This window comes from Bicyclus anynana, chromosome 12 (assembly GCF_947172395.1).
Source record: "Bicyclus anynana chromosome 12, ilBicAnyn1.1, whole genome shotgun sequence".
Lineage (NCBI taxonomy): Eukaryota > Metazoa > Arthropoda > Insecta > Lepidoptera > Nymphalidae > Bicyclus > Bicyclus anynana.
In genome coordinates, this window is record NC_069094.1 from 457,235 (window position 1) to 468,258 (window position 11,024).

General features: G+C 37.6%; 2 non-coding genes across 2 annotated transcripts; both read right to left on the reverse strand.

Moving 5' to 3' along the window:
* Positions 1–326: 326 nt before the first annotated feature.
* On the reverse strand, positions 327–399 carry Trnav-aac (transfer RNA valine (anticodon AAC)). The gene has a single exon. It is a non-coding gene; the product is annotated as a tRNA-Val (tRNA).
* A 560-nt stretch (positions 400–959) lies between these two features.
* On the reverse strand, positions 960–1,032 carry Trnav-aac (transfer RNA valine (anticodon AAC)). Its single transcript has one exon. It is a non-coding gene; the product is annotated as a tRNA-Val (tRNA).
* Positions 1,033–11,024: the final 9,992 nt, after the last annotated feature.

Below are 11,024 nucleotides of genomic sequence, written 5' to 3' on the forward strand. Positions count from 1 at the left end.
CCTGAAATGGGTCCGTAACGCATTGATTATAATAAGTTAGGACGGCGACGTACCCGCGGGTTGTTTGCCGCTGTGTAATAGTTTCCGAGTATTAATCTTGATAATACATTTCCATACGGGACGCGAAGTGGAATGACTTGACTAACTGGTGAGTTTCTCACTATTGCCGGTAGATGCTACGTTAATGGCCAAGTAAGTGTGACTTGATGAGGAAAGTTTCTTGAACAGTGGCTAACAATCTATTAATTTGACGTTTTCTGTAAATGGAAAGAAGACATAAACTCTTTAAAGATGATGTTTTATAAAAAAATATTATAAAAAAGCTCTGTTTCCGCCCGGGATCGAACCGGGGGCCTTCTGCGTGTTAGGCAGATGTGATAACCGCTACACCACGGAAACTATACGTAGATAGCTCAAAAAATTATTGATTAAGAATTTAGGAAGGAAAATGTATAAATGAAGTTGTAGATAAAACAACTTATCATTTTCCAATGTTTTCTCAAGCATCTTTTACTTTCATTTACTTTACTTTAATACAATCAATAGTATTTCGTACAACGTGGGTATTTTCAAGTCACATCATATCAGCCGGTAAACGTCCACTGCAAGACGTGGCCTTTTGTAGGGACATCGGACCACCACGGCCAGACCCCAGACACCCTGGGGCTCACTTGATGTTGTCACCCCACCTAGTGGGGGACTATACAACATTGCGGTGCGGGGTCACCATTCAGTTCAATTTGTATACCAAATTACAATTAATTTTGCTAGATCAAAATATGTTAAGTAGCAAAATCTACTAGAAGACCGAAAAATAAATCGAACCCGCTAACTTCCACTGAAAAATTGTTAATCTATTTGCATTAAAATATAATTAGTCTTAACTAACACAAAGAAAACACTACATAATGTACATGTAATTTTGAATGATTTATAAGTTTGTTTTTTATAAAAAAAATTGTTTCCGCCCGGGATCGAACCGGGGGCCTTCTGCGTGTTAGGCAGATGTGATAACCGCTACACCACGGAAACTATACGTAGATGTCTGTAATTACTTATTGATTAAGAAAAAATATACAACTTTAAGCCTTCACAGAAAGTGTAAACCTTCAAATATCCTAATAGTTTATTCGTATAATTTTGACGGCCTCTGTAACGCGGTGGATTTACTTGACGGAGGTCCTGGGTTCGATCTCCGGCTGGGCTGATTGAGGTTTTTTTAATTGGTCCAGGTCTGGCTGGTGGGAGGCTTCGGCCGTGGCTAGTTACCACCCTACCGACAAAGACGTACTGTCAAGCGATTTAGCGTTCCGGTACGATATCGTGTAGAAACCGAAAGAATGTGGATTTTCATCCTCCTCCTAACAAGTTAGCCCGCTTCCATCTTAGATTGCATCATCACTTACTTATCAGGTGAGATTGTAGTCAAGGGCTAACTTGTAGAGAATTAAAAACGAAAAAAAATAGCAAATAATAGTAGGCAATTAGGTATCAAATTAATGTAATAACAACAATGCAACAATGCAACAACAATCCAACAAGCTCATGCATTGTCCTTCTTAAACATGGATATAACTTATCAGCTTGATCAGATGCATTGGGGACAACTTTTGGCTTTCAAAAGTCAGTTGAGATTTGACCCATACTAGGAAAGTAAATTTCATACGCTAGTAAAATATAAGTGAAACAAAACATAAAAGATCGTTAAATAAGCAAAAAGAATCGAAGTCAGAATGAATAGAACAATAAAAGTATAATACGCATGCGTTTGCAAACAAACCGTGCCGAGTTCCAAAACAGTCATTGTAACAGAGCCGTATATGACCAATCAGGCTGATTCGCATCGATTGTGGACAATAAGCAAACACCTTGAGACCTGCCAGAAGTAGTTACAAGAGCCATCGGCTGCTTTACGAGCGAGCGTATTATCGCCCCGCCATTAAACGACTTTACGAGCGGCGGTTCGGCGCAATCATATCGGATACGTGGAGCTATTGATTGATAAGTGTCCATTTGTGACGGTCCATTTTGTTTTTCGTCAACGGTGTTGATTATCTGGGATTAACGGACTAATGTTCGCTTAGAATTACGGAGATGTGAAACTACTAAAACAAACCAACCAATTTCTATCTAAAGAAAGAAAATCTCAATAATTTTCATAACCCGAAGCAAGACTTTGGATTTTCCGCCTGCCAATCCATGTTAAATTAGTACGGTGGGGCAATGCTCTAAATTACCCTCTTTTAGACGTGTCAGGAGGCCTGTGACCTGCATTATGATAAAGTTTACTCTAAAATTAACATTCTACTTGATAACCATGTTACAATCATTTTTAGTAACAAAACAAAGGCCTACAAGACGTTTCGGAAATATTTATTTTCCGCTGTATATGTAATTTTCACTAACATTTCAACTTTAAGTTAGCAAAACCAATGAACATAGACTCTGAAGATCGTTCTAGAACAGCAGCACATAAAGACAAGTTCGGATATAATCTGCAATCGTTAATCACTTGATCCGGCTAATTTATGACCGGCCTAAGTTATGACGAATGTAAACGTGTCACTGGCCGGTTTATAGCTGGATTAGTTGATTGGCCGCGGCTTCGCCATATCGCTGATAATAAGATTATAAATCAATGATTATAAAAAATACATTTATTATCTATATCTCGTTATCAACCCATATTCGGCTCACTGCAGAGCTCGAGTCACCTCTCAGAATGAGAGGGGTTAGGCCAATGTGGACTATTGGCACGCTGCGGATTGGCAGACTTCACATAGGTACGCAGAGAATTAAGAAAATTCTCTGGTATGCAGGTTTCCTCACGATATTTTCCTTCACCGTTTGAGACACGTGATATTTAATTTCTTAAAATGCACACAACTGAAAAGTTGGAGGTGCATGTCCCAGTCCGAATTCGAACACACACCCTCTCGAATCAGTCATATCCACTGGGCTATCACGGCTCAAAAAAATATTTGTACCTACACAAATATATATTTCTTATGTAAAGTAATAAATAAAGATAAATTCAAATGCCTTAACCTAACATCACATACCGTTAAGGCCATTATCAGAACCTTAAACCAATCAGCTCGAAGCTCTCACGTCCTATCAATCGGGGCCTCTTCCTGCCCACTACACTGTCGCTAATGACTAATTACGCTTGTACAATCCCTATACCGCGATGTACTATTACCTTCCTGACAATCCAAAACATGCACGCAAAATTAGACTCTATAAACATCTAAAGTAAATTCCTTAGTTCCATATTGAGTTATCTGAGTAAGACGTTTCGTAAGCAAAGGAACTGGAGTATGCTCATTAAGTGTTTAACGTCATTGTGGTTTTGTGTTAATTGAAAATGGATCTTATTGATTATTCGAATAGATTTGGAATTTGTTTGTATTTATCTATGCCACTTATGATGAGAGGGTTGGAAGGCGAGCGAGGAAGGTTTCCTGGGGAAAGATATCGGCACGTAATGAGTTGAGGGCCATTCAAAACATCATTATCTCGGTAGAGATCGCTGTGCGGTCGCGCTTTGTGATTCTTTGCATTCTCTGCATGTTTGTATCTGCTACAATCTTGATACCACTTGCTTTACTTTAGATTGTTATTTACTCAGTTACTCGATCGATTTCATTATGTTCTGAGAAACTGAAGATAATACTGACTTGATGCTTGTTAAATTCATAGTCAGTTTTGCCTGTACGTTTGTTATATGCTTTCAAATTAATTATCGTTTTGTCCTCTTTATCGTCATTATCTATTTCGTCTTTAGTTAGCAAAATTTTTTTCTGACCTTAGGCATTTGTTTACCAATTTTAGATGCACCTATATAGCTTTTGACAATGCAATAGTAGAGCAATGTGATCTAACTAGGGGTGTCGACATGCGACAACAAACTAACATAACGCAAAAAAGAATTTTGTAACTTTGTTACCTATTTCTTTATCATTTTTATATTGTATAGACTTGAGCTTGACTACCATTATACCTGATGGTAAGCAATTATGAGGTCTAAGACGAACCGCGCTTGCCTAGAAGCTGCCTATTCACTCTTGCCTTGAAGGTGTTTACATTGTGCGTATGTCAGGAAATACATTTCTTTCGTTCTGCTCATTAGATACTTATTATATTATTATTATAAAAAAATTAAAGTATTCATTTTAAGAACTTTAACTTAATTTGTATAGATAACCAAAGCGCTATTGAATAAATCCTAAGTGATTCGAGTATTTTGATTCTGTTTGTTAGGTATAATGTGTAAACAGCAGTGCTATAATTCTGAAGCTACGTTTTGAATAACTCGCAAGTTCGAGATTCGAAATCACGTCTATCTTTCTCAGTCTATAGTATCGTGTTAGACAAAGAGAGATAGAGATGAATTCGAAACTTGCATGCGAATTATATAATCATCGTTACACTTAGCACTACAGACCCTAAGACGTATCGGTTCTGATATTATAATCGAGTTAGCATGCTCGGCGGAGTTAGTATCGAGTACAGTTTAATGGATCGCGACGGGACACCGGTGCGGCCGGGCGCTGCGCGGCGGCTAACTTGCATAATGCACAAGTTAGGAGTAGGTGCCCAACTAACTATACCTAAGGTAATATTTAAAGTACTAGCCTTATACTAATATAAAGCATAAGCTCAAAAGTTTACTTTATTGACAGCCTATTTTAACGGTCCACTACAGGATCAGACCTCCTTCCATAAAGGAGAGGAGATATGGACCCACCACGCTGATCAAATGCGGGTTGGCGGGCTTTATGTTCAGTGTGTCAGTGTGAATATTTTCTATCATTTATTTCTTATCCCAAATAAATAACATATGAGGATATTTCTTATTAAATCTATTTCTGGATAATAATTTTTCAAAGACCAATTCAAATAAATGCAAAAATTTCACCAAAATCCGTCCAGCTTTTAGCTTAAAATCATTCATACAGATAATTTTATGTGTGTTGAGTTTTATCTGACTGAGTAAACAGTAACATATCTTGCAAAAATATTACATTAATCGCAGTAAAAAACATTATTTTGACAAATATATTACAAAATAATTTCAAATATACATAAAAAAGCTCAAGGTCACATCCTAAGGTGTCTACACTATAATAAACACAATTGAAATTCAAATAACTTCATACAACAAAAAGTTATTCGCAAAAGTTCTAACTCACGCTAACGAAATGTTTATCCCGTTGAGCTATATATACGGCCGGTTCGCTATACTATCTCGGGAGTCCGTGTCTACACAGTAAGACAGTGTAACGGAGCGCTGTTCTAAACTCCGTACTTGAGGTTCGCGCAGTTTGGTGGTCGCTGCAGCGATATACGAGGTCCGTTGATGTTTCAGTGTTTAGGTCCTGGGACACATGACGTCAATGCGATAAACGATGCTTCGAGAGAATCTCGAACACAGTGCAAACGGCGTAAAGCCAAGGTCAATGTTAGGAAAAGCTGAGTTTCCTAGCCCCCACTGATGTAGACAATTTGACTCCTTTTTGTTAACCGAATTCAAAAAAGGTAGTTTTGTTTGTCATATAGTATGAGTATTTTAAAATTAATATGTATGTTTGTATGCTGGCGATTGTTTTTAGCGTCGACGGTTAGACTTATGTGATGTTCATTTGCAATTATGATTTGATTGATGAAAGTTTGTCCGTTTGTTAGTTACCACAGGTTGGGCAACTATGCAATTCATGGTAACTTTGGGAAGTAACAAGTAGGTAGTATACGTCCAAAGTAAGTCCTTATTATAATTAGAAAATAGACAATATAATGTATTATTATCAAAGTTTTTGTAATATGTACTAAACAATTTATTTTAAATTTATTTCAACTATTTAATTGTTTAAGCACTTTTTTCTTCTTATAAAAAAGTCCGGTAAAAATATGTAACGTCTTTAATTACATACTTTGACTATATTTTAAAATATTACTTACATACTTTACTTTACATATTACATACTTTTGAACTTTATTTTAATATATTGAATAAATCGAAATAATAATTATTATAGCTTTATGGAAAACACGATTACACGATACTACAATCAAGCTACGGCAACAATGCTTAACCTGGAATATCGATTGATTTGCACTAATAAAAACATGGTAAATAAAACCACCATTGTAAGATTTATTCAGTAATCATCTCATAAAATAGGCCAGACCTCCGCGACGTCGCCAAACCCCAGTTAAGGGCGCTCCACACTACGCCGCAGCAATTTCAAGTTTTATTCACAATCGTTACCGTCTTAATATTCAATTAGCCGTAATTGTGGAGATGAGGAGTGATAGACAGATTAACGGCCTACACATAATTCATTACGGAAATGGACTAGGTTATGGGCGACAATAACTTTTTTATATAAGTGGCCCATTGGATTATTATAAATTCCCCTTTTTATGGGAAATGTGGTTTTGAGTGATTAGACAGTATTTTATGGGATAATTAACTGTGCAGTTATTTGCTTAATTAGTCAAATATTGGTTCACTAGAGGATGCCCGTGATCTCGTCCGAGTTAAATACGAAATTTCATCCCATGTATGAATACTGCAGGGTACAGAATACGTATCTAATAAAAGTATTAGATATACACGTATTCTGCGTTAGGGCGTTTAAAAACATTCCTTTATTCTTGTCTATAGTAGATGGGTCGTTAAAAATGTATAACGACAAGTAAATTACCTTATCAGCCGATAGACGTCCACTGCTGGACATAGGCCTCTTGCATGGACCTCCAAGCACAACGGTCTCGAGCCGCAAGCATCCAGCGGCGCCCTGCAAACCGCTTGATATCCTCGTTCCAACAAGGGGGTGTAAGGGGGAGGCTAGTACCAGTCACCCTGCAGATTGACCGACGAGGCTCTGGTGACCGACTAATGGCGGTATAACCATTCATTAACTGGCTGGATTTATAAATTGCATAGGTCGGGCAGCAGCGACACCAGTGCGGAAAAATCCATCCCTACGATTGACCAACCCGCATGCCCAGCGTGGTCATTCTATGGGCATTAACCTTAATATGGATAAAGCACAAATAAATTAAAACAATAAAATTGACACACATTTCCACCTATAGAAGTGGAATGTGTACGGAGGCTCGTAAACAAGTAGAGTGCAGTGGTATACATGCGAAGTGTGGCGACGTGAGGCAACAGCGATACAGGAAGAAATGCAAAATGATAATTGTCGATAAAAATGCACGAAATCGCGACATTGCCGCTGAGAACGACCGTTAATACGTTCACCATGACATTTACTTTTTTAGGACTTGTTTTAACCAATAAAACATTACTGCATTTCAATCGTCACAAATGACCCCTCGATGCCTTATAAAAAGTGTTCTAGCATTGTCGTTAGACATGTGAATTTCTATAGTACTTTTTAAAATCTGTGCATTATGCATAATAAATTAAATTCTGCCCTCCTTGCAATCTCAAATTCCAAAGAAATTACATGCGTTTCCATTATTATCATTGCTTAAGTAATTCATGGTAAACTAAAAACGTTAAGCACTTTTATACATTGACAAACTACTCATACGCATCCAATTGCCATACACAGAAATACCCACTAACTACACAACTGCATACAAGAAATACGTCCTACAAGTCGATACCTTATGTCTGGTCAAACTAATTTAACAATTTTTTCTCAGATTGCCTTTAGCGGTCTGACATTTTACAAGTAATTATGCCTTACCACAGCAATGCTAGACAGTAATACTTTCCCGAAAGAGATATATTACTACGTCTCTGTTTTCCGCATTAGTCAGTATCCTTGATATTGATCCAGTAATGCTTGAAGCATGGTAGGTAGTAGTACTTTCCCGGAGAAGCTCTACTACAGCGTCTCTGTATCAGGCGGTATCATGGTCGCCCTGGTCGTAAATAACCCGGCCAGTATCTTGGTCGTTGCGCGCGTAATGTTCGCAGTGCGCCGCATTAAAACGCCTACTCGCTATTCATGCTACTATTAAATATTATTCATATTCGGGCGAGAATGTTTATGGTGCGAATTTTTCCTCGCAAATTATATTGTCGGATAGTAAAATAAGTACTTTAGTTGGGAATATTGATCAACTATTATCCGTTATAATCGGTTAAGAACCTATAGTGACCATGTTTATTTATAAAAGCTGAAAATTCATCATAAGTACCGTCGTACCATCATTGTACCGTAGGTGTAAAATTTGTGAAAGAAAATGTCTCTCATTTTAACAAAAAAATCAAAGAAACATTTTTTATTTATTAACACTAAAATTTGTTAAAAGGAAATATTTTTAATTTTTTAATACTAAAGGGGTTCCAAGTTTGCATGTCATGTAACTTTGGTTAAGGCTAAACACTTCTTATCCTTTTAGAAATAGTAGCTATTCAGGTATATTGACAGTAACTGTGTCATATTGATCCTTTAAACATACCTATCGTAATCTACTCAGCCAGAGCTTATTTTTAGCATGGTGGCATAGTCATTGCGGAAAAGACCCCACCTATAGCGGGGTAACGCTTAGTCGGAAAGGAAGATAAGTGAATTCTTAAAGCCAAATAAAAATACAATTTACGGAAGGTACTGATCCAGCAAACGGGCACGTCTAAATCACGGATCAGTATATTTATTTACTCACACGCTGGAATTTACATATCAGAACCAATCCAATTCCCGCGCACCGCGCTCTCAGGGATTAAGGCTATAACCCCCCCGCACCCCCTCCTGGAGACCATTCCCCCATAATCCCCATAAATCCACTTTATATTCATCCACCTTAAAGGCCTCAATAAAAGTAACTAGTGTTTACCAATTTTAACGTTGAACGTCTTAGGTGAGGGAAAGAGGAAATTTTTATTTATTTTAAAATTTTTTTTTCATTCACTTCACATTTTAGCGCCAAAAATTGCCTTCGTCATAATGCAAAAGCTTGTAAGCTACGATGCTGCGAACCCAGGGGTAGGTATATAATATGTACTGAAAGAAAATTAACGGTATTAAATTTTTTTAACTCTGTATCGACTATTATCAGATGTAGATGGGACGAAGTCGAAAATTTCACTAAAAATTTCAGATTAGCTCAATATTTTATAGCTTGACCTATATTCCTGATTTGCACTAGGAACTTATGGAGTGCTTCCAGTTTACGTTTTTCCTATAGATAACCATGAGTATCTAACGTTAGTAAAAGTTGCACCTTCTAGTGCGTTCCAATAAAGGCTGCATCATCGCTTACCATCAGGCATAACTGCAGTCAAGAGCTGGCCTGTAAAAAATAATTTTGATTATAATAATTCTTTATATAAGTCAGAATAGTTCGCCCAGTGCTGCCGGTCACAATAATTCGCAGTTTGTATTCACTCGCGAGGCGACGCACCGCTCTATCACCCACTCACTCCGTTATTGGAATACCTCGGCTGAAAGCTTTACGTAATCATATAGAAATGTACGTAATATGGAATACGTAAATGGTGATGAAACCGGAATTACTTTGTTTTTAGTCTGTGACCTACGATCTAATTTCTTGCAATGCAATGCATGATAACCTTGACTTGTATTTTCTTTTATTTTCCATAATCTAATTGCTGGAGCGGTGAGACGAGACAGCCCAGTGGATATGACCTCTGCCTTCGATTCGGAGGGCGAAGGTTCGAATCCGGCCCGGCGCATGCACCTCTAACTTTTCAGTTGTATGTATTTTTAAAAATTAAATATCACGTGTCTCACACAGTAAAGGAAAACATCGTGAGCGTTTCCTCACGATGTTTTCCTTCAGCTGCATACCGCATTGGGCCAGCATGGTGGACTGACACCTAACCGCTCTCATCCTGAGAGGAGATTTGTGCTCAACAGTGAGCCGAATATGGGTTGAATGATGATGATGAAATGACGGAACAAACACATTGTAAAAAATTTACCTTAAATAGAAAGAATTTATCTATCAAATTATTCTCCGATAATAATTGCACTTAGATGAGTTTCAATAACAGTTGATAGTAGTCAACATTATCGTGTTTTATGGTGAATTTCAACATAATATTGTATTCTCTTATGGAGCTTAGACCATTCAATCTGCTGGTGTTTCGCTCTGTTATGCTAATAATAATGACCAATGACTGACTTTGAAACTAGGACCTCAAGAACCACAGCCGCTTAGGCTAACCCAACGTCTCCGTGACGCAGTGGTATGCGCAGTGGATTTACAAAATGGAGGTCATGGGTTCGACCGCGGCTGGCTGGGCCGATTGTGATTTTCTTAATAGGTCCATGTCTGGCTGGAGGAAGGCTTAGGCTAGTTATCACCCTACCGGCAAAGACGTACCGCCAAGTGATTTAGCGTTTCAGTACGATGTCGTGAAAAGAAACTAAAAAAAGGGTTTGGATTTTCATTCTACTCCTTCAACTAATGCTGCTATCATCTTAGGTTGCATCATCATTTACCATCAGGTGAGATTGTAGTCAAGGGCTTACTTATATAGAATAATAAAAACAAAACACTGTACTGCAGCAGATAGAATGGCTTGGAGATAAATGAAACAAAATTATTAAAAAAATATTAGTCAAAGTATACACAAGTCGTTGAAAGCAATCAGGTTGCGAGTCATATATTTACATAAATAACAAGAAAAATCTCGTAACGTCTCCGCGGGGACCGGCCGCTTGTTTTCCTCGTCCGACTATTAACTTATGAAAATAAGCTACAATAACACTTTGTTTATTTTGCGTTATGCCTCTGCCTGCCAGGGAAATCTGCGATGGACGAAGGATTGAGCCCGGCCTTCCCAAACTTTGTGTTGTCCAGCTCGAGAATTAAAATAGTTTACATTAACTCAAACTTCTTTTCTGTTTTCCGTCCTTGACTTTCGCGTGAATTTCTCGTTATAGCAATGCTTTATTAGTGTAAGAGCCTGTAATACCCGATATCCAAATCAATGTCATTTTGTGATGTATTTTATAATTTGCAAATACAGAAATTTGATTTGATTTGAATCTTTTGATTCATATTTAGAT